Below are 22877 nucleotides of genomic sequence, written 5' to 3'. Positions count from 1 at the left end.
ACATCCGCTGAGAGTCTACGTGGCCATGCACCTTCACACTCCCATAGTTGCAGTCCCACTAGGAGTACCAAAGGGTAGCGCTGTCTACACTATGACAGAGCTGGCCATGGAAATGTGGTCCTGGCCAGTCCCATCAGGTACATGGATCCAGACGACAGCAGTCACCATCAGGGAGTAGGACTACATCTGGCCTTGGGCTTGGTGGTGCCAGTGAGACCACTGGCTGGACAAGTTCGTGGGTCCATGGCCAGAGATGGTGAACTGTACACCCTGCCATCTACGGTCCACAGCAGTTAAACATACCCCTGTGTAGGGCAGCTACATGGCATGACTGTGTGCATACAAACACACTCACATCAGCATCACAGCCAGGTCACTTCCAGACACACACACACACACAAACCACCTCTGCACAGCCCATTCACAGAACACCCCTCCAAACACACACACACATTATGTCAAATGTTTGTCACAGCCTAGGCCTCTGGTAAACCCAAACAACACCCTGTGCATATGATGATACCTGTGCCACATCCCTGTCATCCATACCACTGATGCAGAGACATGCTAATATGATTCTGGTGCACAAGGTGAATTAAGTACAGTTTAGCTATGTAATGCTGTGTATGGTGCTGTAAGCTGGCATTTGGAATGGGTACACTTCAGAGTGTGTGTAGCTTTTCAGCCATGATGCACTACTGGTGTTAGAAATGCTGACTGAATGCAGTATTCTGTTTGTGTTCTAGGTGTCTATGTGTCAGCAGGAAGTAGCCCTGCAGAAATTGGCAATGAAGGGTATGGCAGAGTGGTAACACATCGATTGTGTCAGAGCCAAGGTACAGCTGTATATGTACACATTTACTAGGTCTGTGTAACAATTATTGCATGTGCCACAGAGCGTATAGGGCTGAGGGGTGTATACAGGTTAAGTCTATGGTGGTTGACATCAACAGCCCTTGTAAAGTGGACAATGGTAAGTGTAGTGAGTGGAACACACCTCAGATTGGTAAAACCCACACCCCCAGAGGATACTGTGTTGACCAAACACACAGAGAATACTGTTCACACACACACACACACACACACACACACACACACACACACACACACACACACACACACACAGTCTCTCTCTCTCTTACATACATACATACACACACACACACGCACACACACACACGCACACACACGCACACACATGCACATGCATGGGATCACAGTTGCCAGTGTTGGGTTTGGATCCCTACCCATCTAGTTAGTGGTACTACAGTGTTATGCAGTTATTGCAAGTGGCACAGAACTAATAGTGTGATGACTGTTCCAAGGTACCTCTAAAGTTAATAACATCATATGCCCTTGTGAGGTATGGCAATGGGGGGTGTACTGGGTGTAGAAGGACTCATTAGACTGTCACCTACAAGTCTACACACTCACAAACACTGTTATACACACCAATGCACACACAATTGCCAGTACTGACATTAGCAGCTCTGCCTATCATGTTATTCATTCCATACTGTTACATAACTGTTACACATGGCACGGGGCTTATAGGGCTGAAGAGTGTCCACAAATACTTCTACAGTGGATGTGAACAACGGCCTTTGTAAAGTGGACCATGGGACTTGTACTGGGAGTACCATGGCCTAAAATTGTAAATCACGGCCACCTAATGAATACAATTCTTACTCAAACACACACACACACACACACACACACACACACACACACACACACACACACACACACACACACACACACACACACACACACACACACACACACACACACACACACACACACACACACACACACACAGACACACACACACACACGCACATATTTGTGAGGGCTAAAGTTAGAACCCCTGCTAATCTAGTTACTGCTAGTATAGTGTTATGCATTTATCGAATGCGCCACAAAGCTTACAGGTTGAAGAGAGTCCCAAGGTAATTCCCAGGTAAACAACATCACCGGGCCTTGTACAGTATGGCAATTGGTGATTAACTGGGTTAGAATGGACCAAAAATACTCAAACCTAAAGTTATACACACTTACACACACAGATATGATCATACACACATTTGCCAGGAGTGGGATTAGCAGCCCTGCCTATCTTGTTAGTCCATACTGTTACATAGTTCCTGCACTTGGCATGGAGCTTATTGGGCTGAAGAGTGTCAACAGATACATCTATGGTTGATGAAGACACTGGGCCTTGTAAAGTGGACCTTGGGACATGCAATGGGAGTACCACGGCCTAAAAATTTAAAACCCACCCCCCAATGGATGTAGTTTTCACTCAGACACATATACAGGTTACAGATCTCTCTCTCACACACACACACACACACACACACACACACACACACACACACACACACACACACACACACACACACACACACACACACACACACACACACACACACACACACACACACACACACACACACACACACTTGCCAGGACTGTGATTAGAACCCCTTTATATCTAGTTATTGCTAATACAGTGTTCTACATTTATCGCACTCACCACAAAGCTTATAGTGTGAAGAGTGTCCCACAGTTCTTCTAAGGTGAACAACATCATCAGCCCTTGTAAAGTATGGCAATGAGCAGTGCACTGGTAGAGTGAGGCCTCAAAATGCTGTATCCTACAAATATGCACACTTACACACAAACATGCACATTTGTAGTCATTGGTACTATAGTGTTATGCAGTTACCGCATGCAACATGGAGGTTATAGGGTGAAGAGTGCCCCAAGATACCTACATAGTGAATGACATCACCAGCCCTTGCAAGGTATTGCAATGGTAGGTGCACTGGGTGAGAAGGGCCTCAAACTACTTTCACCCACATGTTTACACACTTACAAACACTTTTATACAGACTAATGCACACACACATTTGCCAGTACTGAGATCCATAGATTCATAGGTTCATAGGTGTGTACTAGGTGAATGGCCATGGAGCCTTTACAAGCCTAGCCCATGAGAGTACCCTGGCATCATGCCATCTGACGATAGACCCCAGTGTGTCTAAGGAGTATAGCCACTGGAGTGATCCCCAGGATGGGATTGCTATTCCCCATCCACTCATCCATATTTCTCTTCAAGAGGGCCAGTGAGGTCCTCTGCTTGACATGTATGTGCATATACCACAGCGTGGGCAGTCTCTGGGTTATGAACCTGTCCCTCTAACATGTTCTGTTGATTGTGAAAATGGGGTTGAGGTCTGTGGGGCATGTGGTGTGGACTGATTGGGTTCTATAGATGTAGCATTCCTGACAGAGCTGGTTCAGACATGGCTTTGTAAGTCAGGCAGAGATCACCTCTAAGTAGCCAATATGAGACAAAGAATGGTTGGAGTTATTGGAGTCTGTCCATATAGGACAAGTTTTTAAGACCTATGATCCTCTTTGTGAGGTACTTTTGCAGCCTCTCCTGTTATTGCAGGTGCCCAGTGAGGCACATGCCAAATGGTCCATTGTACTCGTTGATTGGCCTAATGAAGGGAGAGTAGAGAGAGACAATGACCTGTTACTTCCTTGGTGTAACACCCTTAGTAATGGGATGTGCCACATCGAAGGACTTTCTGAACACAGTGGCACTGTGGTGGTCAACAGAATGCTCGCTGTCAACCTGTGTTCCCAGTTCTCTTCTAACGACTTCATTGTTCAGTGGACTACTATCAATATCATGATTCATGCGAACCATGTTGTTCCCAAAGGGGATGTTGGCACATTTTTTGGCATTGAGCTAAAGTCCAGGGTTCTGACACCAGTCATAGGTCTTAGTGAGGCCTTTCTGCAGGATGTCAACATAACATGGGGAGATAATAATAGCACCCACCTTGCAGTCATCTGCGAACATTGTCAGCCAGAGTCCCTTCATGTTGTGCTGGACTCCATAGGTTCATAGGTTGGTACTAGGTTATCAGCCCTAGGGCCTATACAAGCCTAGCCATAACAATTCCCTGGCTATTTCTTCCCACACTATTTACTTCCCTAGATCCCTGTCTGGCAGGGTGACTGACGTGATCCCTGGGGTGAATTTCCTTTCTCCCATCCAATCGTCAAGGTTCCTTTTGAAGAGGGCCAAAGAGGCACTCTGCTTGACATGTATGGGCAATCTATTCCAGAGTCTGGGGAGTCTCTGGGTCAGGAACCTACTTCAGAGGTGTAGATCTCAAAGACAAGGGGACCAAGGACTAAACACTGTGGGACTCCACGTGTGACTGATCAGCAGTCTGACATGAAGTCCACTGCTTTCACACCATAGGTTTTATCTGTGAGCCAGTTTGCAAGCCACTTAGTGATAAAGGGGTTGATGTCTAGCTGAGTGTGTTTGCCTATGATTCCTGAGTGGGGAATGATATCCAAGGATTAGAAGGCCCATCTATCTTGTTATTTATTCCATACTGTTACATAGTTATTGCATGTGGCACAGAGCTTATAGGGCTGCAGAGTGTCTACAGCTACCTCTACAGTGGATGACAACAGTGGGTCTTGTAAAATGGACACTGGGATGTGCACTGGGTGGGTAACAACAAAAATAATGCAAAACCCACCCCCCAATGGATATGGTACGCACACACACACACACACACACACACACACACACACACACACACACACACACACACACACACACACACACACACACACACACACTCATTTGCCAGGACTGAGATTAGAACCCCTACCTATCTAGTTACTGCTACTACAGGGTTATGCATTTATTGCACATGCCACAGAGCTTACGGAGTGATGGGTGTCCCAAGGTACTTCTAAGGTGAGGAACATCAATGACCCTTGTCAGCTATGGCAATGGATAATGTACTGGGTGAGAGAGGCCACAAAATACTTTAACCTACACATATGCACACTTACTCACACAAACACACTCACACACACATTTGCCAGGATTGAGATTATAACCCCTGTCTAACTAGTTATTTGTACTACAGTGTCACAGAATTATTGCATGCACCAAAGAGCTTGTAGTACTGTGGGCTGCCCAAGGTACTTCTAAGGTGACTAACATTAACAGGACTGCTAAGTGGGGCAATGGGAAGTGTACTGGGTGTGACCAGGCTCAAAATCTTTAACCTAAAGGTGTAAACACACACATCTTTACATTTGCCAGGACTGAGATTAGCACCCTCTACCTATCTAGTGATTTGTATGATAGTGTTACACAGTTATCACACGCACTACAGAAGTTACATCACTGAAGTCAGTCCAAGTGTACTTCTAAGGTGAATGACATTAGCAGATCTTGTAAAGTAGGGCAATGGGAAGTGTACTGGGTGGGTAAGGCTTCATAATGCTTAGACCTACAGACACACACACACACACACACACACACACACACACACACACACACACACACAAAGGTAGGTGATGTGATATTCCAACCCCCACCTCAGTACCATCAGTCAATGAATCTCATCTTCATGTTGGCACATGCCAGTGGTTAAAACTGGTATGCAACTGTCTGCAGCAGGACATCACTCTATGCCATTCAGGGTATCCCTATGTATGACTCACTCTCTGTATGTGTCTCCCTGTGTGTCTCACTCTATCACTGTCTGGCCCTCTCTTCCCCATGTCTATGTGTGTGTATGCTTGCCATATTTTAATATGTTGCTCATATATATATATATATATATATATATATATATATATATATATATATATTTGTGTGTGTATCACATGCAACAGATGCAGATATACCACATATGTGCCACCTACAGCTGGCTGCAGGTAATCCTATCTGTTGGGTGTGTGTGGAGACAGTTAGGTTTACATAGCTGTTTGTATGCAAAGATATTTGCACAATACAGAAATATATAGTGCGATGTGGTTTCAAACATGGGCTTTATTTCTCTAAGTGTACGAGCATGCTCAGCATGACCTTTTATAGTAAGTGTGGGAATCCATTCCAGGGATAGTTGCACTCTAGTCCAGGGTGTTGTATGCTACGGCCATACCTTGCAACCTGTTTGTGCAAGATATCTGGAGATAGGCTGCCAATATGGAGAAACAATAGGCCAAACATAGGGGGCACTGTAACTATTACTCTTTTCAATGTTGAGTTACAGGGTTTGTTTTAGTAGACATTTTCTGACATATGTAATGTTTGACACTGTAATGTATTGTGTCATTACCTACTGACAGATATAATCAGATCATCATAGTTATTTACCAGAGAAATACAAGATGGATGATGCACAGACCTATATTATGAGGTATAGGCTAGACATTTTTGCACTATCTGGCCAGTTGGGAGATGTGGCTATAGCCGATTGACTGATGAAGCTGTGTAAAAGGTCCAGCACCTTGGTGATATACTGGCTGGGGATCTCCTGGTTGTGCAGTATTCTTCTTACCTGAAAGGTCATATCCTGATGTGGCCATACCTGTCAACCCTACAGATTCTCCCAGATTATCCAGATTCATTTCTCATATATCTGGTCAGTTTCCCTTAACATTGTGGTTTTATAGCACATTTGTTGCAAATCACTCAGGATTGCAGTCAGGGAATAATTACAGAACATTAGGTGTTTACAGCTACCTCTACAGTGGATGACAACAGTGGGTCTTGTAAAGTGGACACTGGGATGTGCACTGGGTGGGTAACAACAAAAATAATGCAAAACCCACCCCCCAATGGATATGGTACACAAACACACACACACACACACACACACACACACACACACACACACACACACACACACACACACACACACACACACACACACACTCATTTGCCAGGACTGAGATTAGAACCCCTACCTATCTAGTTACTGCTACTACAGGGTTATGCATTTATTGCACATGCCACAGAGCTTACGGAGTGATGGGTGTCCCAAGGTACTTCTAAGGTGAGGAACATCAATGACCCTTGTCAGCTATGGCAATGGATAATGTACTGGGTGAGAGAGGCCACAAAATACTTTAACCTACACATATGCACACTTACTCACACAAACACACTCACACACACATTTGCCAGGATTGAGATTATAACCCCTGTCTAACTAGTTATTTGTACTACAGTGTCACAGAATTATTGCATGCACCAAAGAGCTTGTAGTACTGTGGGCTGCCCAAGGTACTTCTAAGGTGACTAACATTAACAGGACTGCTAAGTGGGGCAATGGGAAGTGTACTGGGTGTGACCAGGCTCAAAATCTTTAACCTAAAGGTGTAAACACACACATCTTTACATTTGCCAGGACTGAGATTAGCACCCTCTACCTATCTAGTGATTTGTATGATAGTGTTACACAGTTATCACACGCACTACAGAAGTTACATCACTGAAGTCAGTCCAAGTGTACTTCTAAGGTGAATGACATTAGCAGATCTTGTAAAGTAGGGCAATGGGAAGTGTACTGGGTGGGTAAGGCTTCATAATGCTTAGACCTACAGACACACACACACACACACACACACACACACACACACAAAGGTAGGTGATGTGATATTCCAACCCCCACCTCAGTACCATCAGTCAATGAATCTCATCTTCATGTTGGCACATGCCAGTGGTTAAAACTGGTATGCAACTGTCTGCAGCAGGACATCACTCTATGCCATTCAGGGTATCCTTATGTATGACTCACTCTCTGTATGTGTCTCCCTGTGTGTCTCACTCTATCACTGTCTGGCCCTCTCTTCCCCATGTCTATGTGTGTGTATGCTTGACATATTTTAATATGTTGCTCATATATATATATATATATATATATATATATATATATATATATATATATATATATTTGTGTGTGTATCACATGCAACAGATGCAGATATACCACATATGCACCTACAGCTGGCTGCAGGTAATCCTATCTGTTGGGTGTGTGTGGAGACAGTTAGGTTTACATAGCTGTTTGTATGCAAAGATATTTGCACAATACAGAAATATATAGTGCGATGTGGTTTCAAACATGGGCTTTATTTCTCTAAGTGTACGAGCATGCTCAGCATGACCTTTTATAGTAAGTGTGGGAATCCATTCCAGGGATAGTTGCACTCTAGTCCAGGGTGTTGTATGCTACGGCCATACCTTGCAACCTGTTTGTGCAAGATATCTGGAGATAGGCTGCCAATATGGAGAAACAATAGGCCAAACATAGGGGGCACTGTAACTATTACTCTTATCAATGTTGAGTTACAGGGTTTGTTTTAGTAGACATTTTCTGACATATGTAATGTTTGACACTGTAATGTATTGTGTCATTACCTACTGACAGATATAATCAGATCATCATAGTTATTTACCAGAGAAATACAAGATAGATGATGCACAGACTTATATTATGAGGTATAGGCTAGACATTCTTGCACTATCTGGCCAGTTGGGAGATGTGGCTACAGCCGATTGACTGATGAAGCTGTGTAAAAGGTCCAGCACCTTGGTGATATACTGGCTGGGGATCTCCTGGTTGTGCAGTATTCTTCATACCTGAAAGGTCATATCCTGGTGTGGCCATACCTGTCAACCCTACAGATTCTCACAGATTATCCAGATTCATTTCTCATATATCTGGTCAGTTTCCCTTAACATTGTGGTTTTATAGCACATTTGTTGCAAATCACTCAGGATTGCAGTCAGGGAATAATTACAGAACATTAGGTGTTTACAGCTACCTCTACAGTGGATGACAACAGTGGGTCTTGTAAAGTGGACACTGGGATGTGCACTGGGTGGGTAACAACAAAAATAATGCAAAACCCACCCCCCAATGGATATGGTACACAAACACACACACACACACACACACACACACACACACACACACACACACACACACACACACACACACACACACACACACACACACACACACACTCATTTGCCAGGACTGAGATTAGAACCCCTACCTATCTAGTTACTGCTACTACAGGGTTATGCATTTATTGCACATGCCACAGAGCTTACAGAGTGATGGGTGTCCCAAGGTACTTCTAAGGTGAGGAACATCACCGACCCTTGTAAGCTATGGCAATGGGTAATGTACTGGGTTAGAGAGGCCACAAAATACTTTAACCTACACATATACACACTTACTCACACAAACATACTCACACACACATTTGCCAGGATTGAGATTATAACCCCTGTCTAACTAGTTATTTGTACTACAGTGTCACAGAATTATTGCATGTACCAAAGAGCTTGTAGTACTGTGGGCTAACCAAGGTACTTCTAAGGTGACTAACATTAACAGGACTGCTAAGTGGGGCAATGGGAAGTGTACTGGGTGCAACCAGTCTCAAAATCTTTAACCTAAAGGTGTAAACACACACATCTTTACATTTGCCAGGACTGAGATTAGCAACCCCTACCTATCTACTGATTTATATGATAGTGTTACACAGTTATCACACGCACTACAGAAGTTACATCACTGAAGTCAGTCCAAGTGTACTTCTAAGGTGAATGACATTAGCAGATCTTGTAAAGTAGGGCAATGGGAAGTGTACTGGGTGGGTAAGGCTTCATAATGCTTAGACCTACAGACACACACACACACACAGACACACACACACACACACACACACACACACACACACACACACACACACACACACACACACAAAGGTAGGTGATGTGATATTCCAACCCCCACCTCAGTACCATCAGTCAATGAATCTCATCTTCATGTTGGCACATGCCAGTGGTTAAAACTGGTATGCAACTGTCTGCAGCAGGACATCACTCTATGCCATTCAGGGTATCCCTATGTATGACTCGCTCTCTGTATGTGTCTCCCTGTGTGTCTCACTCTATCACTGTCTGGCCCTCTCTTCCCCATGTCTATGTGTGTGTATGCTTGACATATTTTAATATGTTGCTCATATATATATATATATATATATATATATATATATATATATATATATGTGTGTATCACATGCAACAGATGCAGATATACCACATATGTGCCACCTACAGCTGGCTGCAGGTAATCCTATCTGTTGGGTGTGTGTGGAGACAGTTAGGTTTACATAGCTGTTTGTATGCAAAGATATTTGCACAATACAGAAATATATAGTGCGATGTGGTTTCAAACATGGGCTTTATTTCTCTAAGTGTACGAGCATGCTCAGCATGACCTTTTATAGTAAGTGTGGGAATCCATTCCAGGGATAGTTGCACTCTAGTCCAGGGTGTTGTATGCTACGGCCATACCTTGCAACCTGTTTGTGCAAGATATCTGGAGATAGGCTGCCAATATGGAGAAACAATAGGCCAAACATAGGGGGCACTGTAACTATTACTCTTATCAATGTTGAGTTACAGGGTTTGTTTTAGTAGACATTTTCTGACATATGTAATGTTTGACACTGTAATGTATTGTGTCATTACCTACTGACAGATATAATCAGATCATCATAGTTATTTACCAGAGAAATACAAGATAGATGATGCACAGACTTATATTATGAGGTATAGGCTAGACATTCTTGCACTATCTGGCCAGTTGGGAGATGTGGCTATAGCCGATTGACTGATGAAGCTGTGTAAAAGGTCCAGCACCTTGGTGATATACTGGCTGGGGATCTCCTGGTTGTGCAGTATTCTTCTTACCTGAAAGGTCATATCCTGGTGTGGCCATACCTGTCAACCCTACAGATTCTCCCAGATTATCCAGATTCATTTCTCATATATCTGGTCAGTTTCCCTTAACATTGTGGTTTTATAGCACATTTGTTGCAAATCACTCAGGGTTGCAGTCAGGAAATAATTACAAAACATTAGACTTTCAGACTTCACAAGCTTCATGTCATCCATGCTACTACACCCCACCCCCGCTCCATTATTCTATCAACATTCTAACATTATGGGAGCAGTTTTTCAAATGTGTCCCTATAGTTGGGCCTTTATCCCACCATTATGTATTGCTTTGTGCAGATTTCTTCCTCTATGAGGTTGAGAGGTATGCTATAGCATTTAGCAGCATGGCCTTACATTTGCATTTTGTTGACTGTGTTATGTTGGTAGTATGGACCCCATTTCATTACCTACAAAGGCATTATGGGTGAGGCATGGGCCTTTGCCAGAGGTCTGTAGACCATGTGAGACTGATGCAGGCCATCTGTAGCAAGGCAGTGCATTCTGTCACTCATATATTCCCAGGCTGCCAGGCAGTGGACCCCCCTGGGATGACAATGGTGACAGAATGCACTGCTGTTCTACTAGGCACTATACCTCTCTACATATGTGAGACAGACATCTGGACAAAGCCATGAGTAATTGGGTGACAAAAGGCCTAAATATATGGACCATTGTGACTATTGGCCTTACAAACCTGGAAGGGTGATAAAATAAGAGATTTTGCATTAGCATGCATTTTTCTATAGGATATGAAGTCTGAGACACTACAGTCCATTAATATTTTCTGACTTTAGACATTCATGGTTTGCCAATGATTTGGCAGACAACCACTATTTTTGAATAAAGGCACCACAAATATGATGCAAACCTGTGTACATTCTGCAAAAGGTCTGTACAGTTGTGAGGTATGGTAGGCACTATGTAGGTTACTCCAACCTGTGTACTATTCATATGTGTGGCCTCCTGTACAAGACCTGTCCAACTTCCCGGCAGTAATGGATATTGACATCTGAACAGTGTGTACAACTCCCACCACTGGTGCAGCTGACATGCAAAATAGTTGGCACTGCATTTTGTGGAACATGGCCCTGTCTACCACAGTACTGTACCTAGGCCACTAAGACACAATAGCCATGAGAAGTTTCTGGCCACATCCTGACAGTATTCCCCACACATATGCATAGCTCATTGACCCCTGCATATTGTCGACAACAACAAGTTATCATGTTGATTGAGACAGCCCTGGCAATGTGTGCTCATCTGCTATTACCCTACAAACTTACATGTTACTGCATTTCTATGGGAATATGGGTTTGTGCAGGGGGCACACCTGTTAACAGTACACATTTGCACAGACTGTGCTGATATTGGCTTTACATTTTAGCATAGTATTGTGCCCTGTCTTGCAGAATAGAGGCATATCACTAGAGACCACAGGTTAGATTGTAATGCCATACAATTCAATTTCAGACTTCCTATCCTTCAGAGCCTTACTGCACAAGGCAAGGCCTGCTGTGATATCACTGTGTAAGTCTGTAGGGGGTATTCCATCATTGTCACCCTTTGTGTGCCATTGGCAGACATTCCTTTATGGTTTTCTATGGCTGACTTGCTGTGTGAGTCTGAGGGGTAATTATGGGATCCCCACAGTGACATCCATGCATGTGACCTATGACCCCACCTTAGTTGGCCCGCCACATATACTGCAGCATGATTTATCACCTTAAATGATACTGAATAGTGGGGGGAAGCCAGTATTGTGCAGATCTTTCCTGGTGTCCCACATAGCTGTTAGTTGTCTGCTGCTATACAAGCAGTCCACCCCATTCCCTTGCATGCTTGCAGCATTGCTATAGATATGCTACCAAAACATACTAATCCATTCATTTATTGTTAAGAAGACTCACTTACCTTGTGCCTGCGGCAGTTGTGAGGACAGCGCTTGAGGGCTGCCTATGTTGGATGCACACATTTCACTGCCTATACATGGTAAGTTACAGGTAATGTGATGTGTGCGTCATCCATTTTACTGTGTGTGCGAGTCAGAGAGAGGTGTTAGTCCCTGAGTCCCTACAGTGTCAGTGTGTGTGCTATGTGTTGCCTATTTGTTAAGGCCTGGGCATACTGGGAATACCTACATCTGTCTGCAGGAGCAGGCTCAGAGGCTTCCTCTTCTGAGTCCCTGTGTGCCTGTGGGGATCTTGGCAATGGTGGGGAGCTGTGTAGCCCTTCCCTGTGCTGTTCCTGCTGCAGCTGTTTCTGCAGGATCATATTGTGTAGCATGGCACATACTATGAACATGTGTGCACATGTGGCTGGAGAGTAATGCAAGGCTCCACCAGACATGTCAAGGCAGCAGAACCGTAACTTGAGCATCCCGAACACATGCTCTATGATACTGGTTTGTGAGTGTGCCTCATTATAGCATTCTTGAGTGGGTGTGTGTGCATTTCTGATGGGTGTCATCATCCATAACTCCAGTGCATAGCCAGCCTACTGAATGCCAGATGTGGGAGTTGTGATACCTTCCAGGGCTGCCAACACACACATTCATAATAATGCCCTGGGCATTGCACACAACCTGGCAGTTGATGGGGAGGAAGCCCTTGCAGTTTAAGAAGACCTTACCCTGTTCGCCGGCTGGTGCTTTGACATGGATGTGTGTGCAGTCTATTGCACCCAGTACCTTCGGGTATTCTGCTACACAGTGGAAGAGATGCATGTTGCTAGTCCTCTCCTCATGGGTGTTGGGGAAGAAAATGTGATCACTGGCATGTGGTAGGATGGCATCCAGGAATGGTGGAGTACCCTGGATGCAGATGCCTGTTAGACCCCCGTGATGTCCCCAGTAGGTTTTTGAAAAGTACCTGTAGCTTGTATTCCTAAGGCTACACATACCATGGTATCCACTGGGATGGGTTCCCCTCTGTTGGCTCTGGGTCTGAGTTGAGGCTGGCACAGCTAGATGATTTGCTGAAGTATGTCTCTGTCCACGCTGTAGTGCTCTGCTATCTCCAGATCATGTAGCCTCTGGTAAGTTACCCTGGGTCTAAACACTCTTCTCCTCCTTCTCGGTCTGTGGCAGTTGTCAGCATTATCCTCCTCACCGCCTTCAGACTCTAGCACATACCGATGAATCAAAGCAATGGCAGCCCGTAACATGTTTTTGGTTAAAATTCCCCCACATATGTACACCAATGGTGCAGAGTTTGTGGGAAAAACCAGACTGTAAGGTGTTTGCATAGTTTATACTGTTGTGCTGCAGATGCTGCCTGTATGATTGGCTGACTATGATGCATTCCACCTGCCAGCTATGTAATTTGTACTTGATTGCTTTTATTCTGCTATTTCCCTTTTTTTCTTTTTTTCCCCTTCCCATTTCAGCCCCTTATAATCCCTGAGGTGCTCCACACAAACCCAGTGCTCAAATGTAAACAGTCCTGCTATGTCCAGGGTTTTTTTTTTCTTGTTGTTTTAGACCCAGTGCATGCCACGCAAAACCATTTTGCTAACATAAACAAGGAGAAATGGCCCTCCCCTGAACACAAACATGCTCTTCATTTCATGGAATAAGTCAATGCAGCCTCAGACATACACCCTCACCTAGCTGTGCTTAGCTAAGCTCATCTGGGAGCTGTGGAGCTCCAATGTGCTTACACCAAGCATGACACACACCCTTTTCATATCAGCTGCTTCTCCTGCTTACACCACTGTCTTGTAGCTCCTACACTGGCACTTTGCTTCTTTTTGTGATTCAGTAAATTTCCCTCATTAGTGTAACCCACTGCCTTAATCCCTAGTTACAACACCAGTTTATTTCCCCTTAGCAACCACTGTTCCCTGCTGTTGTTTTGATTCTGCATGCCATAGACTATAATGGCAAAATGCCGATTTCACTTAAAATTGCCTTTTCACATTTTTTCTGCATGATCCCGTTTGCGCGCTGCTGCCCTATGCTTAAACGGCCAAGATCGGCCAAAAAAATAAACTTTGATTTTTATAATTTTGCAACACTTTTCCATGCCAATGATCATATATTTGGCCATCTGCATGCATGGGGATTAGAATACATGGTTTAGTTTGAACTGTCATGCCTCCATTTTGATTTTTGCAGAAATGTATTTAGCTAGTAGCCGAATACATTTCTGCATGCTACATTATTCTGCCACGGATGCCTGTCTGCTTACTGGATCTCTAATTGACCTCATTTGCATGGTTCTTAACAATAAATGAAGTCATTAGCATAATCCAGTCATGTCTGTGGCAGAATAGTGTTGTCAGGCTCGTGCATGTCCCCAGGCTTGTTTACTGGATCGCTCAGAGGCCATATTTCATGCAGGAAAGGCTACAGTATCCCAGCACAGAAAAAATGTTTATTGAATCCTAGGGAATGTCTTATGACAAGTTAGCCAGAAATGTATTGATCTGGAAAAAGATGAGGTGGCCAGAATAGTCCTAGTTTAAAACATGGGTTAAAAATGTCAGTCTAAAATACTATTGATAATAATTATAAACAACACATATCATAGACTGAAAGAGTTAATGGAATGCAACTCTATAGTAGGAAATTAAGATAATTGTTGAAGCTTTAGATGTAGTTCTGAGTCACTGATTAGCTAATAAAGGACAGGAATTACCAGATTTGCTGATTGTTCTTACATTTGTGTAGGATACACCCTGGGATGTTGACAGGTCCCATGAAAGCTGTATGTATAGCTTTAGAGAGTGCAGCTTGTACCTGCATAGTTGTTATTACAGGGGCTCTGTAGTGCATATGGATATATAACTATGTGTACCTGTTGCGGGGGTGGGAGTGGCTTTAGGTTCTCCAAGACCCTATCTGGTTGAACAGGTGCTACTTCTGTAGGTGCAGTACTTTCCATGCCATAGTGCTGTGCAGCACGGCAGGTCTTGTCATTGCCATTACGATTAATGACACAGCTATAGAATGCTCTGTGGTTGGCCTCATAATATGTGGCTGATTAGTTTCACAGTAGCTTTGTGTGGTTTTATATGGTGTATCTGCATCTTACTGAGGCTGACCAGGGATCACCTACACTCATGCGTGTTCACTCTTGCAACAGTTACTACCTTCTGTGGTACAGTTTAAAGCATGGTACCACCAGTTTGCCTTCTTGTTTGTGTTTGGGTGAATCTTGGTTATGTTAAAATGGCACAATCACTGCACGTATTTCACTGCTTAAGGTTCATTTGTATAGGATTCAGCATTTGCACATGCATTGTCCATCTGCATGGTTGCCATGACAGTCACCACTTTGCTCTTAGGAAGCATAACATTGGCTTTGGAGACTGACTATGTGTAGCATACTGTTAGCCCTGTTTGTGTGACTATTGTGATCCAGGTCATTGGGGTTGATGGAATCGAACATGCATTGAGCGCAGGTGTTGGTACATGAGGAGTCTTCCCAGTTCATAATGGAATAGTTGAGAGTAGCCATTATTATTGTTTTCTGTCTCAAACCTTATCTTCCCCATTACAGCACATTATGACAGTTGGGAAATCCGTGGCATGTTGGGTGATCTGTCGCAAGGTGCGATTTGAATTCCACTTTGGCACATAGGTAGTTGCTCGGCATAATGCATCTGAAGTTATGCAAGTGCAACTAGTGTGGGGGTGTACATATCCATCAGGAATATGGACACACCTGCAGCTTATGTGTTCCAATAAAGGATAATGGGCAAGAGGTGAGGTATGTGTTATAACATGGTCATGCAGATGTGCATTCCAGAGCATTAAAACATGTCTCAGCCACTGCACAGATATGTTCTCCATGTTAGGGATTGACATATGTGAGTCCACATAGTGTTTCTGACATGTATCATTGAGTAGCGAGACCCGATGTTTATTGCTTGACTGTCCCTGTAACAGTGGTGGACCTTCACTTGAACTGTGTATGATGAAAGCACTATAGGGGAAGCATGAGCCCTAGGCAGTATCCAGATTCCCAGGGGTGACAGGTGCAGGCCCTGTCTGGCAAAGCATAATGGTCTGTCAACCATGTTATCCCAGGCAGACAGATACTGGATACCCTTTGACTTGCACCACTACATTAGACAATTGTGGAATACAATCCTTTTGTTCCTGTACTGCAGTATCATTCTGGCCAATGGCAGAATACAAGCCAGGCCTTGGGACATACCTGCATGGACTACATAACCTGACAGTTCCTACAAGTGTTTCCATGCAGTCCAGGCTACTGCATCACAGGTCCTCCACAACAACATGGAATATGCTATAGCCATGTGTATAGTTCACAAGGTGGTCTGAGTGTATGGGTATGTGGATAATCATGGCAGACAGGCAGCTGCCAGTATGTTTGCCCTCGTATAGTTTGGTGTGTAACATAGTGCTAGAGTTTGCATTCACAAATGAGTACTCTTGGGCATGTTTCTGGCCACGTGTTCTGAGGTGTGGCTCAATTATGCAAACTATGTCATACAGTTTGTATATTTCGTTGTCTGTCTTGTCCAGCTTGGGTGGGCACTTGTTTGGTCAGATACTTAGAAGTGTCTGTGAATGTGTGTGATTTCTGGTAGTGTGTGTCCTTACTGTGTTCTGGTAAGGGTATGTGTCGGTTGTGATGATGAGATGCATGTGTTAACCTACACCTCATGACTGTCCAGTCTAGTCATGGCTGTAGACTGGACTGCCTTCCAGCTTACCCCTGTAGCTGAATCCCAGACAATGTGTGGGGTGTGGTGTTAGGTGGGTTTGGCAGTGTAGATGGCATACAGATTACATTCCCCCAGGATGGCCACATACAAAAAGCTGACATTATTAAACACCAGCAGCTGACAAGTGGGCATGCCTGTATGCTCATTCAGTACTACATGTACTAAGTACTGTATTTAGTTTACTTATTGCTTATGAAGATGTTTTAGACAGTTATGCTCACATGTAAATATTTGTGTTATGGATGTGACAACACTGGCTATTACAGAAACATTGTAGCTACCTTTAGCAGCAATCCTCCTCTGAGGAGCACATCACATCCTGATAGTTGATTACAGATGATGCAAGTGTCTACAGGTTTGTTTCATTCTCTGGGTATATACTCACATATCCACCAGGACCATAAGCTCTGTTGGGCACAGACACCCACTCCCCAAACAGAGTCATGTATCAATAGACTCTGATGCCACTATCAACATGATCAGGATATAATCAGATAGTGTAAGCCATCACCTATGAAATGGCTATTACGCATGGGCAGCAGTCTCCTAGATCTTACACTCCTACTGCAGATGTTACACTGGAGTTAAAGATGATATGCAACCTGTTTCATTATCAGTACAGTGCACTACCTTACATATAGTATGTGCAAGCCACTGTTAGGTTGCCAATGAGAGGTTAAGCTACACAAACCTGGTAGTTCAACCAGTGTGTATCTACTCTCAATATCCACTCTATGTAGCTGTGCACATAGCCATTTGGCACAGCCCTGTAACAAGGATCACTACACATTTGCATAACATGTACACATGCATAGCTGTTATTGTTTGCAAACAATACTAGAGAGGTGAATATTACATGTGTTATGTGCATGGATAATTACCTAGCTCTTCCAATTATCTTTGCTATCATGCTGCTAAACTGTCAGATGAATACAAGTGATATGTATCCTGTTACTGAGTATTGTAACTGCCAATAGACATAACTACTGTTTGCATAACATAACAGAAATGTAATGTAGAATGGAATACAGATCTGCCTAAAATACTGTGCATTACACAGCTATTGGCACAATATCCCACAATGCAAACCATATTTGCAGAGTAAGCCCACCTTTGACATGTTCATCTTACTTATACACCCATACATATGTCTCCTGTTACAATATACCAACATATACTATCCCCTGTTCTAGCACATACTTATTGGACTAACCCTGACACTGACAGTGGCTGGAAGCGAATTGGTGAGTTCAAAGCCCATATCATCCCTTGTGTTGTATGAGGAGTTTGCCTTGTGACCTACAGCAGTACACACATAGAATACTACAAGCATTACTACTGCTCAACAATACATGGCTACAAGATAGCTATTTCCACTATATGCATTGATTTCATTGTAATACTTACAGAACAGGTACTGCATACACAGACATACTACATGTTATACATACCTTCTTAGTAATTGGAGGTGTTATTGACTATTATAATACTCGTTTTCAGTTTATCTTTCAGTGTTTTGTACTGTCCTACAGGTAGATACAGATGGTTTGAATGTGTGACAAGGCAAACTTTTATAGTTACAGATCAGTAACATGTGCTATCCCGATAGCCAATTGGTGTTCTTGAGTAGCTAATTACATGCTCATCAGCTGCACTGCTACTGCCTTAGCCAATACCATGGCAACTAACTGAGTACTTCACTTGGGCATTGTCCCTTTGCCTTACTTGTGAGGAATACAGCCTGGAAGTGTTGTTTGAAATCTATTGCAACAGCTGTATGGAGACGAACAGTAATATATTGTGTGTAATGCCTAGAGGATTTGATCTAAATGTGAATACTGCTGTTATATTTCTGCACATTGCTACTTGTGTAGGGTTTGTCTGTACCTAATACTTCTTCATATGTTTCATTCTGGCCATGATGTTTGACCAGCTCAATGCTGCATAGTTATGCATATAATGTTAGGGGGTTTACAGTGTGCTTACCAGACATATTTAGTTTGATGTTAATGTGTATCATACTGTGCTGATAATCAGTACTTAGTAACACTTCCTGGTGTACGAACCTTTTAGCCCTTTGAAACGGGATTAGTTCATACAAGCCCTGTAACATCAGCAGCTGTTCAATTGTAAAACAGCAACTATTTCACAAAGGACCATGTTAGTGTGTCTGTGTCCAGGTTTGTTAAGGTTTCAGCAGATGTTGTACAGTAGTTGAATAATTGGTTATGGTATGACAGTATGTATTGATGTAATTATTTTGTTTGTGGGGTAGATGTTGGTGGGTGTACATAGTACATGCAGGTGTGTAGGAACCCCTTTTATACAACTTCTATATGTGTGAGGGTGTTCTTTCCCTATGTGAACACCTATCCCTTAGTGGACTAATACTAAGGTAATTGCAGGCTGCTTCATTAAGGCACTGTTAAATGCTTCCTGTATAGCATGCAGGCACTGTTAGTACTTGAATCCTTTTGGCAATACAGCAGAATGTAATAAAGTTTTGCTAAATGAAATCTGTCTGTGTATTTCTGTCATGGATATTTGCAGTCATTGCAGTTGTGTTGGTGACTGTGTCCATAGAACATATTTGTAATAGTGTATTAGCATATACTATTCATATGTTATGTTCATATTGTTTGGGGGGCAGAATGTGTGATTGCTATGGTCCATGTTATACTCAGATATGAACACTTTGGATGCTGTCTACACACACATGTATGTATGTGTGTGTGTGTGTGTGTGTGTGTGTGTGTGTGTGTGTGTGTGTGTGTGTGCGTGTGTGTGTGTGTGTGTGTGTGTGTATATATATATATATATATATATATATATATATATATATATATATATATATATATATATATATATATGGGTTCCATAAACTAGATAGAATTTTCACTAATTTGAAATAGTGCATGGAATGGTCACTGCAGCGAAAGTACACTTAATCGAAAGCGCACTTACACGAAGTTCAGTACAATGAATGGGTGTTGTACTGAACTTCCATGCAGTACACACGGACCTTAGGGTTAGGCATGGGTCATAGTAGGGATAGCCCATAGGGCTATATATATATATATATATATATATATATATATATATATATATATATATATATATATATATATATACATATATATATATAATATGTGTATATGTATATAGATATAATATATAATATATACTATTGCATATGTTTATCTGTACTTCCATAGATGTGTAGATGTTTTTAACCTATCTATGTATCTACATATATATATATATATATATATATATATATATATATATATATATATATATATATATATATATATATGCATAGTTTATCTGTACTTCCATAGATGTGTAGATGTTTTAACCTATCTATGTATCTCATATATATATATATATATATATATATATATATATATATATATATACATATATATATATATATATATATATATATATATATATATATATGAGCATACACCTTTCATTGGGTATATGGTGGGTTGTCCTATTTCAACACATTCCTCCCTTTTGTTTTTTAACTTGTCTGCATACACAACTGGGCTAGGTACATCGGTATCTTAGTGGAAGGTTACTCTGAGGATGGAGTACATGTTTGTGGGTTTAAATCCTGGAAGGTATTATTATTTTACCTCTCAGAGTAGGCACTGGTAGGGAAAGTGTGAATAACACACATTTAAGTGGTTTTAAGCAGGTTTGCCCGTGGTCTGCATGATGTCAAGCAAAGGTTAAACCTGTGAAACGCTTCTTCATTTACCATGTTTAAGCGCCGCTTACCATCACGCAAACCCATGGAAACCCGCTTACAACTGCTTAAAAGTGCTTTAATCCACCTGCATCCAACAGCCCTTATTCTGGCCTTCAAAATAACTTAACAGCCCTTGAACTGGGGACCACTAACACCACAGTCACTGACTTTACCACTAAAGCATCTGAGATATGTACAAACGTTATGATGTTTAGAATATACATTTTACTACAGGCATTCCTCACTACTGAAAACAAATGTGACAGTCAGTTGGTGTACATATGTCTGATGCATGTTAATGTTCATATGTTTGTGAAATTAGGTGTTGCAATGTGACATGACAGGGTGTATTATGAATGAGAAAGGTTCTTGTTTTGTGTCCTTTTTATATTGTCCCCATACTCCATGTATACCCCTCCAGTTCACTTATTGAACATCCAACTCAGGCTCTCCTTGATGCATGATTTCATTACCCATCATTCCTCCCCCACCCCAATCTTCACATACACAACAACCATCCTGTCTATGGCGAATTAGGTTAATATTAATAGTTATAATACCAGAGCTGCATGTGTTTTGTGTACACTTCAATTCCTTTGGATTGCTTCTGTGTCACAAAGTGTGTTCATAGATGTTTATATATATGGCTATTGATGTAACTGTATAATATATGTATATATATATATATATATATATATATATATATATATATATATATATATATATATATATATATATGTATATGTGTGTGTGCAGACATCACTGACATGTATATATATATATATATATATATATATATATATATATATATATATATATATATATATATATATATTTCGTATTTGTAACAGTAATACATATGTAGACTTGTATGTGTTGGTTCACAAATGACAGTACATTACAATGTACTGTACATATGTACACAAAGTGACTGTCCCATTTGTGGTCATTACAGTGGAATGCATATGGTATAAGGTGTAGTCTAAATACTGCGAGACATGTATACACTTCAGATGGCTTAGTGGTAAGTCCCATGACTATAGTGTGCATGGTCCAGGTTTCAATACCTGCGATGCTTTAAAAATGTTTTTACTCCAGAATAAGGCTCATTTAAGCAGTTGTAAGCATGTTTAAAAGTGTTTGTCTGACATTATAGCAGCGGTTAAACACAGTTAAACAAACTTTGTAATGTATTACCTGTGCACGCAAATGTGGCCACATCTGCTTACTGCTCAGGATATATACATTTCAGTGAAGTAACATCTCACTATGTGCTTACATAACATTACATTCTCTGTTGACTTTACTCTCCAGCACACATGGGTTTATATGGGTGTTTCGAATGTTTATTATGCAGATGATTACTACCTATATATATGTGGTTAAGGTATACTTTTTAACATGATAATCATCCCTGACTTTATTGGGATTGGGACCTCGAATGCACAGATACTATGCAGATACTGTAACCATTACACTATTGATATTAACGTTGCTTCCGCCTATTTCCTATTTAGATGATTTATATGTGTAAGCTAGGCTAAGCAAAGGGCGGAGGCCCCCAAACCCACTGAGCTTCACTTACTCTTGAAATAACAACATATAACAAATGTAATGTGAGACAATACATTACATTCCTAACTACATCACTGACACATTTCAAGGGAAACCTTCTTGTGTGAATGGGTAACAGGATATACACCCCTGGGATCATGTGTCCCCAAACCTTACAGCCAGGGGGTGGGAGAGTCTGTCCAGTTTGATAGCTGTGAGACCTGT

This window comes from Protopterus annectens, chromosome 3.part0 (assembly GCF_019279795.1).
Source record: "Protopterus annectens isolate FY-2018-M chromosome 3.part0, PAN1.0, whole genome shotgun sequence".
Taxonomy (NCBI): domain Eukaryota; kingdom Metazoa; phylum Chordata; order Ceratodontiformes; family Protopteridae; genus Protopterus; species Protopterus annectens.
This window is presented reverse-complemented; position numbering follows the sequence as displayed.